General features: G+C 40.0%; 3 pseudogenes; all 3 read right to left on the reverse strand.

Annotated features, from left to right (window-relative positions):
- Positions 1 to 637: 637 nt before the first annotated feature.
- On the reverse strand, positions 638 to 756 carry LOC141267904 (5S ribosomal RNA; annotated as a pseudogene).
- Positions 757 to 1688: 932 nt separating this feature from the next.
- On the reverse strand, positions 1689 to 1808 carry LOC141269174 (5S ribosomal RNA; annotated as a pseudogene).
- Positions 1809 to 14652: 12844 nt separating this feature from the next.
- LOC141267424 (5S ribosomal RNA) lies at positions 14653 to 14772 on the reverse strand (annotated as a pseudogene).
- Positions 14773 to 22168: the final 7396 nt, after the last annotated feature.

Here is a 22168-nt window from a genome sequence, read left to right on the forward strand (position 1 = left end):
GGTATGGCTAGTAGAAGCTGCTCGATCCATCGCCCGGCCAGCCTTTCTCATGATCGCTTGGTGGCGAGCAATCTTGCCGTGACAGGGCGGGCTCCGAAGGGTCCATGCAAAGTCTGTGCCGTCCCTACAGGTGTGGTTTGTTTAGCAGTGATTCACCCGTCGCATCAGGTGTCTTCAAAAATGGCTCGACGCAGGATCTCCTGCAGGCTAAACCCTTCATCGCGGTAATGTGACAGAAAGAGCAAGCTGGACCCGTAACTTGGGGGCGGAGCGAGACGTCCAGGGGTGAATGAAGGAAGAGGGTGAGATGGTTGCCAGTGACTTTGAGCTGCTCTTCAGGGGGGAGGGTCGTGTTGCCTGCAAAGGTCTTCTGCTTGGGGTTACCGGTGGTTGCCTCCAGCCACGCGGGAGACGCTGGTCCTGGTGAAAAGGAGCCTAGTATTAAAAGTAAAGAAGCAACAATGCTGGAGGCCCACGGTGATCAGAAGGATGCTGGTATTTTGCAGAGATAAAATAGTGCAAGAGAGAAAGCAAATGAAAAAAAGAAAAGAGAATGAATGTGTGCACTTGTGAAAGGGAATGGAAAAAAGGCATAGAAGAGAGTGCCCCCTGCTGGTGGAAGGAAGGGAAAAGCAAAAGCCTACAGCACCTGGTATTCCCAGGTGGTCTCCCATCCAAGTACTAACCAGGCCCAACCCTGCTTAGCTTTTGAGATCAGACAAGATTGGGCGTGTTCAGGGTGTTGTGGCCGTAGGCAGAGACAAGTCTCTCACTTGCTGCTTTTCTACTTTGACGTCTGGCTGCCGGCTGCCTTTTCCAGTGTTCAGCAAGACCAGGTCCTTTTGTGCTTTCCCTTCTCTTCAATTTTTTTGCTGGCTTCCTTAAAAGGTCTTGTAGACACAACGCCCCACTCAGAGCCGCTGAGCTCACTGATCGGCTGCAGTGCTGTCGACGGAACGTCAGCTTCACGGCCAATGCCACAGGCTGGGAGCAGAGGCGAGACTCACCGGTAGACCCGGGTAGGGTGAGTAGAGCGCGGTTAGTTGCTTTCTAATAGGCTGCAGCCGGGGATTAACTTTTAATGAAAGGGAACAATCCCTTTGACTGTCTGCAGCGCGCCACACCTAGGAAGCGCACTCTCACACACAAGCCAGCATGCACACGTGCTCGCACGTGACAACACCCCCTATCTGCCCCTACAACCTCTCCGTCACCATGCGTCAGACTCTCCTGCCTGTTTTATGATTTCAGGGCCCTAGCAGGAATCACCCCCCCTCCCCAATTCCTTCCGCACCTTCCTTGCACTGAGGTTAGCTCTTTGTCAAACTTCTGGCTTGGCTACACAAGCTTCTTTGCAGAGAAACATGTTACTTCTGCTGGCCCTCGCTAGGCGGCCGGCATCCAAAACCTTCCCTGGGCACCTGCTGAAAGCCTGGCCCCTTCACGGCCCCGGGTGCTTTTAACGCCATCATTTCCACACGGCGAGCTGCGGAGTCAATAAGCACTCCTAGCCATGGTAAGGAGCTCGGTGTCAGGCCTGCGTAAAGGGCGGCGGGGTAGCGTACTTAGCTGCCAACTGGCTCAGAGGCCTTGGGGCTTCCATCATCTAAGTTACTTAAGGTCGGTGTCCAGCAAGGCGCCGTTCCATGCTAGCCGAGCTGGGCAGTAGGGCAAAACGTCATCAAAATGGTCTACAGCACCCGGTGTTCCCAGGAGGACTCCCATTCAAGAACTGTCCGAGCCCAGCCCTGCTTTGCTTCCGAGATAAGATGAGATCGGGCGTATCCAAGGTGGTATGGCCAGTAGACACTGCTCGATCCATCGCCTGGCCAGCCTTTCTCAGGATCGCTTGATGGCGAGCAATCTGGCCGTGACGGGGCGGGCTCCGAAGGGTCCATGCAAAGGCTGTGCCGTCCCTACAGGTGTGGTTTGTTTAGCAGTGATTCACCCACCGCATCAGGTGTCTTCAAAAATGTCTCGGCGCAGGGTCTCCTGCAGGCTAAACCCTTCATCGCGGTAATGTGACAGAAAGAGCAAGCTGGACCCGTAACTTGGGGGCGGAGCGAGACGTCCAGGGGTGAATGAAGGAAGAAGGTGACATGGTTGCCAGTGACTTTGAGCTGCTCTTCAGGGGGGAGGGTCGTGTTGCCTGCAAAGGTCTTCTGCTTGGGGTTACCGTTGGTTGGCTCCTGCCACCCGGGAGACGCTGGTCCTGGTGAAAAGGAGCCTAGTATTAAAAGTAAAGAAGCAACAATGCTGGAGGCCCACGGTGATCAGAAGGATGCTGGTATTTTGCAGAGATGAAATAGCGCAAGAGAGAAAGCAAATGAAAAAAAGAAAAGAGAATAAATGTGTGCACTTGTGAAAGGGAATGGAAAAAAGGCATAGAATAGAGTGCGCCCTGCTGGTGGAAGAAAGGAAAAAGCAAAAGCCTACAGCACCTGGCATTCCCAGGCTGTCTCTGTTAAATGGTAAATTATGGAAATTCATTTGGAATGTTAATCGATAATCATTTTTCTGAGTTCTATGCCTCAGCCATCGTGTCTAGTTGACATGCGCTATTTGTGTGTGTCTTTTTGGTTCACTACCATATGTAGAACAGGTGTCCATACGACTGGCTACAAAAGCCCATGGTACAGAAAGGGGGGGCTCTCTTGCTCTGCCCACCCCACAAGACACAGAATCTTCATGCTGAGAAGCAGATGACATGTAGGCCTGGACACATGCTGGACAAAGACATGATTTACCAGCCAGGATCCAAGGAAAGATGGGTGAATCTCAACATTTATGCTAATTATGGACAAATGGACAATTACTTTATAACTAATTATTGTATGTACCTGCTGCAATCTGATTCTTTTTAATGGACAATCCAAGAATAAATAGATACATTTTTTATAAGAATATCGTGATATTGATACTTTGAGAAGTCCTCAGTAGAAAAAAATAATACAAGAAGAGTATTATTTTACAATGGTGAGCCAGCCAGTCCTGTTTTTTTGTTTTTTAAATTAAGTAAGTGAATTTCTTCCGTGAACAAGGGGGGAGTCCTGACGAGCTGAACAGCTGTTGTTCACGTGTCAGTAAATTCACTAGTTTGTCACGAGAAGCAGAAAGGACCTACAGACTGAGGAAAGACAGGAAGCAGAGGTACTAACAAGGAACAGAATCACACAGGAAAAGAATCAGACGAACTGAAGACAGGACGTGCTGATAAAGAGAAGCCAAGGAATCTTAAGGTAAGCAAAATATGGATATAATTTTGTTATTTTGCTAAACAAAGTAATATTAATTTCAAAGTTAATGTAGGAGATGACATAGAAGTTTTGTGGCTCAGTTTATACAAAGAATGTGAATTGCAGAATTTACAGTTAACTTCTAAATTGATAAATAGAGACAAACAGAAATTGAGAAATATTCTACATTTGGTAGATTTTTTTCATAGTCTTGTGTTAGAGATTTCTAAGCAGGAAAATAGTGTAGAAGTGTCAGACGGTGATACTGATTCAGACTGTAATGTGGAAAATGAACAAGAAGTAAGACACGTGTCTGTAACTGAAGGTGACCTTGGGTCTGACCAAGAGACGGACATACAGAAACCTGACATGGGAGGAGACATGACTGACATACGAGAAACCGACATACTAGGTGATGTGGGAGGAGACGTGAGTGACGTAGGAGGAACGGACGTACAAGAGCCACTAAAAATATCAGAGAATTCTGGAATTACCCAGGCTCAACTCCAAATTAAAATGAGGAAAAATTTGCTGAAATTATACAAAATCATGCAAAATATGATGTCAAAATCCATGCCTGTAGAAATTCAGAGACATTTGAGAGCTTCTCTGATAAGTTTGATTTATCCAATGAGGAGAGGAATCAATTATTTAAAATATGGATTCCTGTGACATTGTCCAGACGTTTACATTTAATGCCCTGTGAAAATGACTCTCCTAATGGATGGGAAAATGATTCGGACAGATTAAGATATTTGTTTTATTGTGTCACAAAGGATTTTCCCAACATAGAAGATCTGCAGAAACTAAGGATTGGTAGGAAGGAATGTACATATACATTCATATCCATATTTGAACGGTTGTACAAAGCTCTCATCAAAAATGGAAAAGTACAACATATGATAACAACTTTTGTACAAAAATTCAAATTCCTAAATTCAGTTTCCCAAGTTATGGCATCACAAAAAAATTCATTATTTGAATGAGCGCAGATGCTGGATTTTGTTAGAAAACATGAGAATCGTGAAAAGAAAATAAATCAAGCTAAATTTATAAAACCAGGAAAGGTAAAATCTTACCAAAAGCCAATATCAAACTCTCCTAGACTGAGTCATCCCCATAGTGAACTCTATCAAATACGCAGAAGATTACATATATGTTATAAGCCATATCAGCCAGTGCAAAGATCCATCTCTCCACAGAATGAGTTAATTCTCAGTCAGAACTGTGATTCTCTAAAAAGGAAAATGGCTGAAACTGATGGACAGAGACAGGTGAGACGACCAACTCACAGTGACGTCACGGAATGTGGACAGAAGAGCAGGCAGTTCTCTGAGGTTTTGAAGGATAGAAAAATGTCTTTCCTAAATAGGGCGTTCCTGGAGATATTTGAGAGAGACAGAAGATTTGGTTTAGGGAGTGGCTAAGGAAAAACTGTAATTAGAATGTTGTATCAAAATGTAATAAAATGTCTCAATATTTATTTATAATCTTATGCAGTAAAATTGTAGTTACATAGTTTCTAATAGTTCATATATATATATATATATATATATATACATATATATACACTTGTCTAAGTAGATTGCGTATAATTGTATTTATATATACGTTTATAAGATATATATATATATATATTAATTAATAAATTAGAACTACATATCTATAAATTTAAGTAGCAATATTTTGAATTACATTAGAACCAACCAATATATGTATAAGATATTTAAATAATTCTGTTTCTGTATGAATTTGTTATTTAATTTTATTTTCTTATATTTCCTTAGAGTTTTCATTCCAAAGCAGGATTTGATCAAAGAACTCTAAAATGGATTTATTTCTTTATTCACACAGGAAGTGAAAAAATTGCATGATTTCATGTGTATAACATTTTAAAATAATAACAATATATCTAGTTGAACTATAATATATATGTAATACTTATTAATTCTTTTGTGTTGCTAATATTTTCTGTGCATGAAGTGTTCGTGCAAATTAAAGTAGCTTTACAGCATGACGTGTGACAGCTGCGGCCTTTGAACTTTGAGCTAATAGTATAGGATCCCATTCATTATATTTTCAACTGATGTAACTTAAGACCGGGCAGCCAGTGAAAAAAGAATCTAAGACAAGAGTTTTTTCAAGTGTCTGAAATTCCAGTGACTTACTCTCATATTATATAATATGTACTTGGGGAATAGTCAAAGAAATATAAAGATATTCAATTGATATGGCAATGCGCATTAATAAATTGGGATACAACAATTTTGGGTTAAATATATATATATATATCTAAAACTTCATATGTGGAATGTTTGAGTTGAACAGATCTGTGAATGTCAGAGTGAAGGTGACAGATGAGTAAATCAGCAGCTGCTAAGTGTGATTGATGTGACAGAGGCCTCGTATGTTTGTATGTTTGAAAAAAAAAAATGTTTCTTTATGTGAAGCTACAAAAAATATTTAATTCTGAGGAAATTATAATACATAATTAGGTATTATCTACATATATATATTTCTATATTTCTTTAATAATTATTATTTCTTGATTTAACTAATAGTGGATAAGGGCAACCACACATCAAAATGGTTTACAAAGCAAATTTATATTTAGAATAATTTTCCACATGATAATATTCTTGAATAACTATAATATTATTTTTAATGGTTACCTAAATAGGTACACACCTCTCTTTAGTCAAATCTATGCTACTCATCGATATGAAATTTATGCACAATATTTCTAGAAGAATAATTATTTTTAATTTGGTTCTGATATATACATAAATTTTATAAAATAATATTTTTGGTATTAAGGGGGAAAATGTGTTTTTGATCCTGATTGCATAATCACTTTTGATCAATACTTATTTTCCACACATTTTAATAAAGAAGAAATAATAATAAGGTACTATGGTATAATTAAGAAGGGTATTACATGCAAAGTTGCATAATTTAATATTTTTTGGTGGTACAAGGTTATGACAAATATGAAATTATCCAAATAATGGAGATATAGGGGTATTTTTTATGGAGAATATAATTACTCTGCATTTGTTATTAAAATTTAAAGGCCTTATTTTTATTTTTATTCTTATTTTTACTCTTAATTTTATTTTTCATTTTTAAAATTTTATTCTTACTTTATACTTCTTATTTTTCTATTTTTTCATTTTTTAATTCTCATTTGATTTTATTTGAGTTCAATATCTCAATTGAGAAAACACATTAATATTTAATAAAGTAATGTCTAATACAAGAGTATTGCTTCATTAAATATATATTGCTAAGGAAAAAAATGTTTACATTTTCTGAGTAAACACAACAATTCATTCATTCATTTATTCATTCATTCATACATTCATATATTTATTCATTTTGGTTCAGGAGTATACATTCTTTGATATTATTGGTTTAATAAAGATATAAAAACTTGTTTTTTCAAAATACACTGACACCTATGGGTTGGAAAAGGTAATTACACCTATGACATAAAAATGTTCTATCATATGGAGAACTTGATTGATAATGAATTATTATCTATTATTGTTTATTATTCCAAACATAATTTATTTTAATATTTTGATAATAATTAGATGGATATTACTGATTGCTATGGTACGCTGTGATATTATAGGTTAGGAAAAACTGCCAGATTTGGTATCAGATTAGGGAATGAAGACTTCAATCAAGACATCGCAATTATGAATTCTATCTTAATAAAGACTTTTAATTTTTATAAATCAAAGAGATTCTCAAAAGTTACAAGAAGAAGCAACTGATATCCGGACGTCTCAGAAGGTAACAGGTGTGAATGCTGAGTGTTATAATAGACTGTGTCCATTACATACAATACAATTCACACCACTGATCACCAGGACGGCAGAGGACGATGATCCTATATGTACTGTGTTGTGTTCAAGTTTCATCACGTTCCAGTGGTTTCTTATTAGAGATGAGCGGTGTTCGACTAGCACTGTTCGCCAATCTCAAATTCGAGCTGTTTTGGGCGGTGTTCGAGTTGTTCGACGAACCCGAACGATTTTCAAAAAATTCGGCTGTTCGAGGTTATGTTCGATAACTGTTCGTGCACCAAAAGCGTGTCCTGCATGTCTGGCGCTATTTAGAGCACCAATCATGCAGGGATTGTCTGCCACTCACTGTAATGCCACAGCCATGGTGGTTGTGGCATTAGAGTGATTGCCCAAATCGATGGGAACTGTGCTCACAGTGAAACATGAAAAGCCGGCAATTCAGCAGCGGTACACCGGTACCCGACAATTTAGAACCGAAAGAATAGAGCATCACACATAGATTAGATAGATAGAAACATGTCAGTCACATATATAAGAAGTACAGTGACAGTGCTGATTACTGTACTTGTCATTTAGTGTAAAGGATTTATAAAAAAAAATATTAGTGTTTTCATGCACCGTCTCTTTAAAAAAGCCGGCCGGCAATTCAGCAGCGGTACCCGACAATTTAGAATAGAAGGAATAGAGAATCACACAAAGATTAGATAGATAGAAACATGTCAGTCACATATATAAGAAGTACAGTGACAGTGTTGATTACTGTACTTGCCATTTAGTGTAAAGGATTTATTAAAAAAAATAATAGTGTTTTCATGCACCGTCTCTTTAAAAAAGCCGGCCGGCAATTCAGCATCTGTACCCGACAATTTAGAATGGAAGCAATAGAGCATCACACATAGATTAGATAGATAGAAACATGTCAGTCACATATATATGAAGTACAGTGACAGTGTTGATTACTGTACTTGTCATTTAGTGTTAAAATAAAGGATTTATTTTAAAAAAAATTGGCGTGGGATCCCCCATAATTTTAGTCTCTAGCGGAGGTTAAGCAGACGGCTGGGGCAGATGTTTGAAGCCTGGGAAGGGGTAGTACCCACGGAGCTTCCCAGGCTACTAATATCAGCCCCCAGCTGAATGCCTAGCCTTTACTAGCTATTAAAATGGGGGACCCCCAAAAAAATTGACGTGCAGTCCACCCTATTTTAATAGCTAGCAAAGGCTAGGCAGACAGCTGGGGGCTGATATTAATAGCCCAGGAAGGGTGCCATGAATATTGGCCCCCTCCCAGGCTAGAAACACCAGCCATCAGCCGCCCCAGAAATGGCACATCCATAGGATGCGCCAATTCTGGCACTTAGCCTCGCTCTTCCCACTGCCCTGTAGCGGTGGCAGTGGGGTAATAGGGCTGGGGTTGATGTCAGCTTATAATGCCAGCTGACATCAAGCCCAGGTTAGTAATGGAGAGGCGTCTATAAGACACCCCCATTACTAACCCCTTAGTCAAAGTTAAAAAAAAACACAAACACCCAGAATAAAGTCCTTTAATTGAAATAAAGACACAATTCTTTATTGTTCTAAATTAAACCATACTTACAATCACGCCCATTCCAGCTGAAGCCAACGATCCCCTGCAATAAAAGAAAAATAATAAAGCAACATAATCCTTACCTTCCCATAGTTCCCACGACAGCTTCAGCTCTGCTACATCGAGATGACAGGCTGGACCGCAGCAGAAAGCTGCCATCCAGCCTGTCATCCTGCAGACACTGAGAAGCGCAGGCTTGCTTGCGCTGCTCAGCGTCTCTCTGTGACGGCATCCAGATGAGCCGAGTTCATGTCCAATGAACTCGGTTCACCTCATGCACGTCACTGACAGCGTGGGAAAATTCTCACGCTGAAGCGGTGAGTGCAGGAGAATTCTCCCATGCTGTCAGTGATGTGCATAAGGTGAGCTCATGTCCAATGAACTCAGCTCACCTCCTGCACGTCACTGACAGCGTGGGAGAATTCTCCTGCACTCAGCGCTTCAGCGTGAGAATTCTCCCACGCTGAAGCGCTGAGTGCAGGAGAATTTTCCCACGCTGTCAGTGACGTGCATAAGGTGAGCTCATGTCCAATGAACTCAGCTCACCTCCTGCACGTCACTGACAGCGTGGGAGAATTCTCCTGCACTCAGCGCTTCAGTGTGAGAATTCTCCCACGCTGAAGCGCTGAGTGCATGAGAATTTTCCCACGCTGTCAGTGACGTGCATGAGGTGAGCCGAGTTCATTGGACATTAACTCGGCTCATCTGGATGCCCTCACAGAGAGACATTGTGGAGCGCAAGAAAGCCTGCGCTTCTCAGCGTCTGCGGGATGACAGGCTGGATGGCAGCGTTCTGCTGCGGTCCAGCCTGTCATCTCGATGTAGCAGAGCTGAAGCTGTCATGGGAACCATGGAAAGGTAAGGATGATGTTGCTTTATTATTTTTCTTTTATTTCAGGAGATCGTTGGCTTCAGCTGGAATGGGCGTGATGGTAAGTATGGTTTAATTTAGAACAATAAAGAATTGTGTGTTTATTTCAATTAAAGGACTTTTTTCTGGGTGTTGTGTTTTTTTTAAATACTTTACTAGAAATTCATGGTGGTCATGTCTAATATTGGCGTGACCCCATGAATTTCGGGCTTAGGGCCAGCTGATAATGCCAAGCTGGCCCTAACCCCTTTATTACCCAGTGAGCCACCAGGGCCCTGGATGAGTTGGGTACAGCGCCAGAAGATGGCGCTTCTATGAACTATGAAATAATTAAAAAAAAAATACGTGTGGCTTCGCCCTATTTTTGTGTCCAGCCAGGTACAACTACGCAGCTGGGGGCTGGAATCTGCAGCGCAGGGAGGCCCAAGCTTTCTGGCCCCCCCCCCCCGCTGCAAATTGCAGTCCGCAGCCACCCCGGAAAATGGCGCGTTCATAGAAGCGCCATCTTCTGGCGCTGTACCCAACTCATCCAGGGCCCTGGTGCGGTGGCTCACTGGGTAATAAAGGGGTTAGGGCCAGCTTGGTATTATCAGCTGGCCCCAAGCCCAAAATTCATGGGGTCACGCCAGTATTAGACATGACCGCCATGAGTATTTAAAAAAAACACAACACCCAGAATAAAGTCCTTTAATTGAAATAAACACACAATTCTTTATTGTTCTAAATTAAACCATACTTACCATCACGCCCATTCTAGCTGAAGCCAAAGATCTCCTGCAATAAAAGAAAAATAATAAACCAACCTCCTCCTTACCTTTCCATGGTTCCCACGACAGCTTCAGCTCTGCTACATCGAGATGACTGGCTGGACCGCAGCAGAATGCTGCCATCCAGCCTGTCATCCCGCGGACACTGAGAAGCGCAGGCATGCTTGCGCTCCTCACTGTCTCGCTGTGACGGCATCCAGATGAGCCGAGGTCATGTCCTATGAACTCGGCTCACCTCATGCACGTCACTGACAGCGTGGGAAAATTCTCACGCTGAAGTGCTGAGTGCAGGAGAATTCTCCCACGCTGTCAGTGATGTGCATGAGGTGAGCTCATGTCCAATGAACTCAGCTCACCTCATGCACCTCACTGACAGCGTGGGAAAATTCTCCTGCACTCAGCGCTTCAGCGTGAGAATTTTCCCACGCTGTCAGTGACGTGCATGAGGTGAGCCGAGTTCATTGGACATGACTTCGGCTCATCTGGATGCCGTCACAGCGAGACAGTGAGGTGCGCAAGCATGCCTGCGCTTCTCAGTGTCCGCGGGATGACAGGCTGGATGGTAGCGTTCTGCTGCGATCCAGCCAGTCATCTAGATGTAGCAGAGCTGGAGCTGTCCTGGGAACCATGGAAAGGTAAGGATGATGTTGGTTTATTATTTTATTTTTATTACAGGAGATCGTTGGCTTCAGCTGGAATGGGCGTGACGGTAAGTATGGTTTAATTTAGAACAATAAAGAATTGTGTGTTTATTTCAATTAAAGGACTTTATTCTGGGTGTTTGTGTTTTTTTTAACTTTGAATATGGGGTTAGTAATGGAGGTGTCTTATAGACGCCTCTCCATTATTAACCTGGCCTTGATGTCAGCTGGCATTATAAGCTGACATCAACCCCAGCCCTATTACCCCACTGCCACCGCTACAGGGCAGTGGGAAGAGCGAGGCTAAGTGCCAGAATTGGCGCATCCTATGGATGCGCCATTTCTGGGGCGGCTGACGGCTGGTGTTTCTAGCCTGGGAGGGGGCCAATATTCATGGCACCCTTCCTGAGCTATTAATATCAGCCCCCAGCTGTCTGCCTAGCCTTTGCTAGCTATTAAAATAGGGGGGACCCCACGTCATTTTTTTTGGGGGGTCCCCCATTTTAATAGCTAGTAAAGGCTAAGTATTCAGCTGGGGGCTGATATTAGTAGCCTGGTTATCTCCGTGGGTATTACCCCCTTCCGAGGCTTCAAACATCTGCCCCAGCCGTCTGCTTAACCTCCGCTAGAGCCTAAAATTATGGGGGATCCCACGCAAATTTTTATTTTAATAAATCCTTTATTTTAACACTAAATGACAAGTACAGTAACCAACACTGTCACTGTAATTATTATAAATGTGACTGACATGTTTCTATCTATCTAATCTATGTGTGATGCTCTATCTTTCTGTTCTAAATTGTCGGGTACCGCTGCTGAATTGCCGGCCTGCTTTTTTAAAGAGACAGTGCATGAAAACACTATTATTTTTTTAAATAAATCCTTTACACTAAATGACAAGTACAGTAAGCAACACTGTCACTGTACTTATTATATATGTGACTGACATGTTTCTATCTATCTAATCTATGTGTGAAGCTCTATTCTTTCTGTTCTAAATTGTCGGGTACAGATGCTGAATTGCCGGCTGGCTTTTTAAAGTGACGGTGCATGAAAACACTAATATTTTTTTTAATAAATCCTTTACACTAAATGACAAGTGCAGTAACCAACACTGTCACTGTACTTCATATATATGTGACTGACATGTTTCTATCTATCTAATCTATGTGTGATGCTCTATTCCTTCTTGTCTAAATTGTCGGGTACCGGTGTATGCCGCTGCTGAATTTGCCGGCTGGCTTTTTTAAAGAGAGTGTCTTCTGAGCAGTTTGTCAGCTTTTGGACACCTTTGCAGGTGTTTTCTATGTGTTTCTATGTGTTTTTCTTTGCCTGCCATTGGTTTTAACGGTGTTCGACGGTGTTCTAAGGTGTTCGACGAACAGTTCGACGAACAGTTCCTCGAACATCCCGGTGTTCGACGAACCGAACCGAACCCGAACACTACAGGGGTGGCTCAACACTATTTCTTATCACCTGCAACGCTTCAATGACAGCTGGTGAACAGGTAATACCTGGCATATGTGTCCTGTATATAAAGGACTGAGTACTGGTTATGGTGCTATATAAAGCAGGAAAGTGTCAAGTTAACCCTTGCTTTACTGACCAAAGACGTCACATCTGTTCCAAAAGTGACACGACACCAGTGCGGACACACGGAAGATTCCAAAGACGATCCAACGTAAGTCCAGGTGACACTGCACAGATATTAAAGCTACATTTCATCCATGGACTTTGTTTTCTTATCAACTGACACACATGATCTTTCTAATAAAGAGTACAGTTTATGGACTGAACAATAATGAGCACAATTATGGACTGTACAATATCTACATGCTGTAATTTATTTCAAAGGAGTTTTCATCTAAAGACTGTGTTATAAAAGAACCAAGAAGAAGACGAGACGACGACCCGATGACAGCAGATGATGACGATTGAACCCGCGATTGCTTCAATTTAGATATAGGGAAGTATAATTATACATATTAAATGAATATTAGTCACGGCTTACCATAACATGAATTCACATCATTATATAACAATAATCCGATATTGATACTATTATTACTATTATTATTATTATGGAAATTTAATGATATTGCCAAGGAAGAAGGAAAGAAAAAATGATTGATAAATGTATCTTCTTTTGAGAATTTTCAGTTAAAGTCCTTTTATTCTCAAAAAGGGGGAAATGTTAAATGGTTAATTATGGAAATTCATTTGGAATGTTAATCGATAATCATTTTTCTGAGTTCTATGCCTCAGCCATCGTGTCTAGTTGACATGCGCTATTTGTGTGTGTATTTTTGGTTCACTACCATATGTAGAACAGGTGTCCATAGACTGGCTATAAAAGCCCATGGTACAGAAAGGGGGGGCTCTCTTGCTCTGCCCACCCCAAAAGACACAGAATCTTCATGCTGAGAAGCAGATGACATGTAGGCCTGGACACATGCTGGACAAAGACATGATTTACCAGCCAGGATCCAAGGAAAGATGGGTGAATCTCAACAATTAAACAATTAAGCTAATTATTGACAAATGGACAATTACTTTATAACTAATTATTGTATGTACCAGCTGCAATCTGATTCTTTTTAATGGACAATCCAAGAATAAATAGATACATTTTTTTATAAGAATATCGCGATATTGATACTTTGAGAAGTCCTCAGTAGAAAAAAATAACACAGAAAGAGTATTATTTTACAATCTCCCATCCAAGTACTAACCAGGCCCGACCCTGCTTAGCTTCCAAGATCAGATGAGATTGGGCGTGTTCAGGGTGGTGTGGCCGTAGGTAAAGACATGCCTCTCACTTGCTGCTTTTCTACTTTGACGTCTGGCTGCCGGCTGCCCTTTCCAGTGCTCAGCAAGACCAGGTCCTTTTGTGCTTTCCCTTCTCTTCAATTTTTTTGCTGGCTTCCTTAAAAGGTCTTGTAGACACAACGCCTTACTCAGAGCCGCTGAGCTAACTGATCGGCTGCAGCGCTGTAGACGGAACGTCAGCTTCACGGCCAATGCCACAGGCCGGGAGCAGAGGCGAGACTCACCGGTAGACCCGGGTAGGGTGAGTAGAGCGCGGTTAGTTGCTTTCTAATAGCCTGCAGCCGGGGATTAACTTTTAATGAAAGGGAACAATCCCTTTGACTGTCTGCAGCGCGCCACACCTAGGAATCGCACTCTCACACACAAGCCAGCATGCACACGTGCTCGCACGTGACAACACACCCTATCTGCCTCTACAACCTCTCCGTCACCATGCGTCAGACTCTCCTGCCTGTTTTATGATTTCAGGGCCCTAGCAGGAATCACCCCCCCCTCCCCAATTCCTTCCGCACCTTCCTTACACTGAGGTTAGCTCTTTGTCAGCCGTCTGGCTTGGTTACAAAAGATTCTTTGCAGAGAAACATGTTACTTCTGCTGGCCCTCGCTAGGCGGCCGGCATCCAAAACCTTCCCTGGGCACCTTCTGAAAGCCTGGCCCCTTAACGGCACCGGGTGCTTTTAACGCCATCATTTCCACACGGCGAGCTGCGGAGTCAATAAGCACTCCTAGCGGTGACAAGGAGCTCGGTGTCAGGCCTGCGTGAAGGCGGCGGGGTAGCGTACTTAGCTGCCAACTGGCTCAGAGGCCTTGGTGCTTCCATCATCTAAGTTACTTAAGGTCGGTGTCCGGCAAGGCGCCGTTCCATGCTAGCCGAGCTGGGCAGTACGTAGAAACGTCATCAAAATTGTCTACAGCACCCGGTGTTCCCAGGAGGTCTCCCATCCAAGTACTGTCCGAGCCCAGCCCTGCTTTGCTTCCGAGATCATATGAGATCGGGCGTATCCAAGGTGGTATGGCCAGTAGAAGCTGCTTGATCCATCGCCCGGCCAGCTTTTCTCAGGATCGCTTGGTGGCGAGCAATCTGGCCGTGATGGGGCGGGCTCCGAAGGGTCCATGCAAAGTCTGTGCCATCCCTACAGGTGTGGTTTGTTTAGCAGTGATTCACCCGCCGCATCAGGTGTCTTCAAAAATGGCTCGGCACAGGGTGTCCTGCAGGCTAAACCCTTCATCGCGGTAATGTGACAGAAAGAGCAAGCTGGACCCGTAACTTGGGGGCAGAGCGAGACGTCCATGGGTGAATGAAGGAAGAGGGTGAGATGGTTGCCAGTGACTTTGAGCTGCTCTTCAGGGGGGAGGGTCGTGTTGCATGCAAAGGTCTTCTGCTTGGGTTTACCGGTGGTTGCCTCCAGCCACGCGGGAGACGCTCGTCCTGGTGAAAAGGAGCCTAGCATTAAAAGTAAATAAGCAACAATGCTGGAGGCCCACGGTGATCAGAAGGATGTTGGTATTTTGCAGAGATGAAATAGCGCAAGAGAGAAAGCAAATGAAAAAAAGAAAAGAGAATGAATGTGTGCACTTGCGAAAGGGAATGGAAAAAAGGCATAGAAGAGAGTGCCCCCTGCTGGTGGAAGGAAGGAAAAAGCAAAAGCCTACAGCACCTGGCATTCCCAGGCGGTCTCTGTTAAATGGTTAATTATGGAAATTCATTTGGAATGTTAATCGATAATCATTTTTCTGAGTTCTATGCCTCAGCCATCGTGTCTAGTTGACATGCGCTATTTGTGTGTGTATTTTTGGTTCACTACCATATGTAGAACAGGTGTCCATACGACTGGCTATAAAAGCCCATGTTACAGAAAGGGGGGGCTCTCTTGCTCTGCCCACCCCACAAGACACAGAATCTTCATGCTGAGAAGCAGATGACATGTAGGCCTGGACACATGCTGGACAAAGACATGATTTACCAGCCAGGATCCAAGGAAAGATGGGTGAATCTCAACAATTAAGCTAATTATGGACAAATGGACAATTACTTTATAACTAATTATTGTATGTACCTGCTGCAATCTGATTCTTTTTAATGGACAATCCAAGAATAAATAGATACATGTTTTTATAAGAATATCGTGATATTGATACTTTGAGAAATCCTCAGTAGAAAAAAATAATACAGGAAGAGTATTATTTTACAATGATGAGCCAGCCAGTCCTATTTTTTTGTTTTTTAAATTAAGTAAGTGAATTTCTTCCGTGAACAAGGGGGGAGTCCTGACGAGCTGAACAGCTGTTGTTCACGTGTCAGTAAATTCACTAGTTTGTCACGAGAAGCAGAAAGGACCTACAGACTGAGGAAAGACAGGAAGCAGAGGTACTAACAAGTAACAGAATCACACAGGAAAAGAATCAGACAAACTGAAGACAGGACGTGCTGATAAAGAGAAGCCAAGGAATCTTAAGGTAAGCAAAATATGGATATAATTTCTTCTTTTGTTAAACAAAGTAATATTAATTTCAAAGTTAATGTAGGAGATGACATAGAAGTTTTGTGGCTCAGTTTATACAAAGAATGTGAATTGCAGAATTTACAGTTAACTTCTAAATTGGTAAATAGAGACAAACAGAAATTGAGAAATATTCTACATTTGGTAGATTTTTTTCATAGTCTTGTGTTAGAGATTTCTAAGCAGGAAAATAGTGTAGAAGTGTCAGACGGTGATACTGATTCAGACTGTAATGTGGAAAATGAACAAGAAGTAAGACACGTGTATGTAACTGAAGTTGACCTTGGGTCTGACCAAGAGACGGACATACAGAAACCTGACATGGGAGGAGACATGACTGACATACGAGAAACCGACATACTAGATGATGTGGGAGGAGACGTGAGTGACGTAGGAGGAACGGACGTACAAGAGCCACTAAAAATATCAGAGAATTCAGGAATTACCCAGGCTCAACTCCAAATTAAAATGAGGAAAAATTTGCTGAAATTATACAAAATCATGCCAAAATATGATGTCAAAATCCATGCCTGTAGAAATTCAGAGACATTTGAGAGCTTCTCTGATAAGTTTGATTTATCCAATGAGGAGAGGAATCAATTATTTAAATTATGGATTCCTGTGACATTGTCCAGACGTTTACATTTAATGCCCTGTGAAAATGACTCTCCTAATGGATGGGAAAATGATTCGGACAGATTAAGATATTTGATTTATTGTGTCACAAAGGATTTTCCCAACATAGAAGATCTGCAGAAACTAAGGATTGGTAGGAAGGAATGTACATATACATTCATGTCCATATTTGAGCGGTTGTACAAAGCTCTCATCAAAAATGGAAAAGTACAACATATGATAACAACGTTTGTACAAAAATTCAAATTCCTAAATTCAGTTTCCCAAGTTATGGCATCACAAAAAAATTCATTATTTGAATGTGCGCAGATGCTGGATTTTGTTAGAAAACATGAGAATCGTGAAAAGATAATAAATCAAGCTAAATTTATAAAACCAGGAAAGGTAAAATCTTACCAAAAGCCAATATCAAACTCTCCTAGACTGAGTCATCCCCATAGTGAACTCTATCAAATACGCCGAAGATTTCATATATGTTATAAGCCATATTAGCCAGTGCAAAGATCCATCTCTCCACAGAATGAGTTAATTCTCAGTCAGAACTGTGATTCTCTAAAAAGGAAAATGGCTGAAACTGATGGACAGAGACAGGTGAGACGACCAACTCACAGTGACGTCATGGAATGTGGACAGAAGAACAGGCAGTTCTCTGAGGTTTTGAAGGATAGAAAAATGTCTTTCCTAAATAGGGCGTTCCTGGAGATATTTGAGAGAGACAGAAGATTTGGTTTAGGGAGTGGCTAAGGAAAAACTGCAATTATAATGTTGTATCAAAATGTAATACAATGTCTCAATATTTATTTATAATCTTATACAGTAAAATTGTAGTTACATAGTTTCTAATATTTCATATATATATATATATATATATATATATATATATATATATATATATACACTTGTCTAAGTAGAGATTGTGCATAATTGTATTTATATATACGTTTATAAAATATATATATATATATATTAATTAATAAATTAGAACTTCATATATATAAATTTAAGTAGCAATATTTTGAATTACATTAGAACCAACCAATATATGTATAAGATATTTAAATAATTCTGTTTCTGTATGAATTTGATATTTAATTTTATTTTCTTATATTTCCTTAGAGTTTTCATTCCAAAGCAGGATTTGATCAAAGAACTCTAAAATGGATTTATTTCTTTATTCACACAGGAAGTGAAAAAATTGCATGATTTCATGTGTATAACATTTTAAAATAATAACAATATATCTAGTTGAACTATAATATATATGTAATACTTATTAATTCTTTTGTGTTGCTAATATTTTCTGTGCATGAAGTGTTCGTGCAAATTAAAGTAGCTTTACAGCATGACGTGTGACAGCTGCGGCCTTTGAACTTTGAGCTAATAGTATAGGATCCCATTCATTCTATTTTCAACTGATGTAACTTAAGACCGGGCAGCCAGTGAAAAAAGAATCTAAGACAAGAGTTTTTTCAAGTGTCTGAAATTCCAGTGACTTACTCTCATATTATATAATATGTACTTGGGGAATATTCAAAGAAATATAAAGATATTCAATTGATATGGCAATGCGCATTAATAAATTGGGATACAACAATTTTGGGTTAAATATATATATATCTATATATATATATATATATATATATATATATATATAAACTTCATATGTGGAATGTTTGAGTTGAACAGATCTGTGAATGTCAGAGTGAAGGTGACAGATGAGTAAATCAGCAGCTGCTAAGTGTGATTGATGTGACAGAGGCCTCGTATGTTTGTTTGTTTGAAAAAAAAAATGTTTCTTTATGTGAAGGTACAAAAATATATTTAATTCTGAGGAAATTATAATACATAATTAGGTATTATCTACATATATATTTCTATATTTCTTTAATAATTATTATTTCTTGATTTAACTAATAGTGGATAAGGGCAACCACACATCAAAATGGTTTACAAAGCAAATTTATATTTAGAATAATTTTCCACATGATAATATTCTTGAATAACTATAATATTATTTTTAATGGTTACCTAAATAGGTACACACCTCTCTTTAGTCAAATCTATGCTACTCATCAATATGAAATTTATGCACAATATTTCTAGAAGAATAATTATTTTTAATTTGGTTCTGATATATACATAAATTATATAAAATAATATTTTTGGTATTAAGGGGGAAAATTTGTTTTTGATCCTGATTACATAATCACTTTTGATCAATACTTATTTTCCACACATTTTAATAAAGAAGAAATAATAATAAGGTACTATGGTATAATTAAGAAGGGTATTACATGCAAAGTTGCATAATTTAATATTTTTTGGTGGTACAAGGTTATGACAAATATGAAATCATCCAGATAATGGAGATATAAGGGTATTTTTTATGGAGAATATAATTACTCTGCATTTGTCATTAAAATTTAAAGGCCTTATTTTTATTTTTTTTCTTATTTTTACTCTTAATTTTATTTTTCATTTTTAAAATTTTATTCTTACTTTATACTTCTTATTTTTCTATTTTTTCATTTTTTAATTCTCATTTGATTTTATTTGAGTTCAATATCTTAATTGAGAAAACACATTAATATTTAATAAAGTAATGTCTAATACAAGAGTATTGCTTCATTAAATATATATTGCTAAGGAAAAAAAAGTTTACATTTTCTGAGTAAACACAACAATTCATTCATTCATTTATTCATTCATTCATTCATTCATACATTCATATATTTATTCATTTTGGTTCAGGAGTATACATTCTTTGATATTGGTTTAATAAAGATATAAAAACTTGTTTTTTCAAAATACACTGACACCTATGGGTTGGAAAATGTAATTACACCTATGACATAAAAATGTTCTATCATATGGAGAACTTGATTGATAATGAATTATTATCTATTATTGTTTATTATTCCAAACATAATTTATTTTAATATTTTGATAATAATTAGATGGATATTACTGATTGCTATGGTACGCTGTGATATTATAGGTTAGGAAAAACTGCCAGATTTGGTATCAGATTAGGGAATGAAGACTTCAATCAAGACATCGCAATTATGAATTCTATCTTAATAAAGACTTTTAATTTTTATAAATCAAAGAGATTCTCAAAAGTTACAAGAAGAAGCAACTGATATCCGGACGTCTCAGAAGGTAACAGGTGTGAATGCTGAGTGTTATAATAGACTGTGTCCATTACATACAATACAATTCACACCACTGATCACCAGGACGGCAGAGGACGATGATCCTATATGTACTGTGTTGTGTTCAAGTTTCATCACGTTCCAGTGGTTTCTTATTAGAGATGAGCGGTGTTCGACTAGAACTGTTCGCCAATCTCAAATTCGAGCTGTTTTGGGCGGTGTTCGAGTTTCATCACGTTCCAGTGGTTTCTTATCACCTGCAACGCTTCAATGAAAGCTGGTGAACAGGTAATACCTGGCATATGTGTCCTGTATATAAAGGACTGAGTACTGGTTATGGTGCTATATAAAGCAGGAAAGTGTCAAGTTAACCCTTGCTTTACTGACCAAAGACGTCACATCTGTTCCAAAATTGACACGAGACCAGTGCGGACACACGGAAGATTCCAAAGACGATCCAACGTAAGTCCAGGTGACACTGCACAGATATTAAAGCTACATTTCATCCATGGACTTTGTTTTCTTATCAACTGACACACATGATCTTTCTAATAAAGAGTACAGTTTATGGACTGAACAATAATGAACACAATTATGGACTGTACAATATCTACATGCTGTAATTTATTTCAAAGGAGTTTTCATCTAAAGACTGTGTTATAAAAGAACCAAGAAGAAGACGAGACAACGACCCGATGACAACAGATGATGACGATTGAACCCGCGATTGCTTCAATTTAGATATAGGGAAGTATAATTATACATATTAAATGAATATTAGTCACGGCTTACTATAACATGAATTCACATCATTATATAGCAATAATCCGATATTGATACTATTATTACTATTATTATTATTATGGAAATTTAATGATATTGCCAAGGAAGAAGGAAAGAAAAAATGATTGATGAATGTATCTTCTTTTGAGAAATTTCAGTTAAAGTCCTTTTATTCTCAAAAAAGGGGGAAATGTTAAATGGTTAATTATGGAAATTCATTTGGAATGTTAATCGATAATCATTTTTCTGAGTTCTATGCCTCAGCCATCGTGTCTAGTTGACATGCGCTATTTGTGTGTGTATTTTTGGTTCACTACCATATGTAGAACAGGTGTCCATACGACTGGCTATAAAAGCCCATGGTACAGAAAGGGGGGGGCTCTCTTGCTCTGCCCACCCCACAAGACACAGAATCTTCATGCTGAGAAGCAGATGACATGTAGGCCTGGACACATGCTGGACAAACACATGATTTACCTGCCAGGATCCAAGGAAAGATGGGTGAATCTCAACAATTAAGCTAATTATGGACAAATGGACAATTACTTTATAACTAATTATTGTATGTACCTGCTGCAATCTGATTCTTTTTAATGGACAATCCAAGAATAAATAGATACTTTTTTTATAAGAATATCGTGATATTGATATTTTGAGAAGTCCTCAGTAGAAAAAAAATAATACAGGAAGAGTATTATTTTACAGTCTCCCATTCAAGTACTAATCAGGCCCGACCCTGCTTAGCTTCCAAGATCAGATGTGTTCAGGGTGGTGTAGCCGTAGGCAGACACAAGCCTCTCACTTGCTGCTTTTCTACTTTGACGTCTGGCTGCCGGCTGCCGGCTGCCCTTTCCAATGATCAGCAAGACCAGGTCTTTTTGTGCTTTCACTTCTCTTCAATTTTTTTGCTGGCTTCCTTAAAAGGTCTTGTAGACACAACGCCCCACTCAGAGCCGCTGAGCTCACTGATCGGCTGCAGCGCTGTCGACGGAACGTCAGCTTCACGGCCAATGCTACAGGACAGGAGCAGAGGCGACACTCACCGGTAGACCCGGGTAGGGTGAGCAGAGCGCGGTTAGTTGCTTTCTAATAGCCTGCAGCCGGGGATTAACTTTTAATGAAAGGGAACAATCCCTTTGACTGTCTGCAGCGCGCCACACCTAGGAAGCGCACTCTCACACACAAGCCAGCATGCACACGTGCTCGCACGTGACAACACCCCCTATCTGCCCCTACAACCTCTCCGTCACCATGCGTCAGACTCTCCTGCCTGTTTTATGATTTCAGGGCCCTAGCAGGAATCACCCCCCCTCCCCAATTCCTTCCTTGCCCTGAGGTTAGCTCTT

Source organism: Phyllobates terribilis, unplaced genomic scaffold (genome assembly GCF_046119375.1).
Source record: "Phyllobates terribilis strain yellow unplaced genomic scaffold, ASM4611937v1 Scaffold_4__5_contigs__length_816908805, whole genome shotgun sequence".
Classification (NCBI taxonomy): Eukaryota; Metazoa; Chordata; class Amphibia; order Anura; family Dendrobatidae; genus Phyllobates; species Phyllobates terribilis.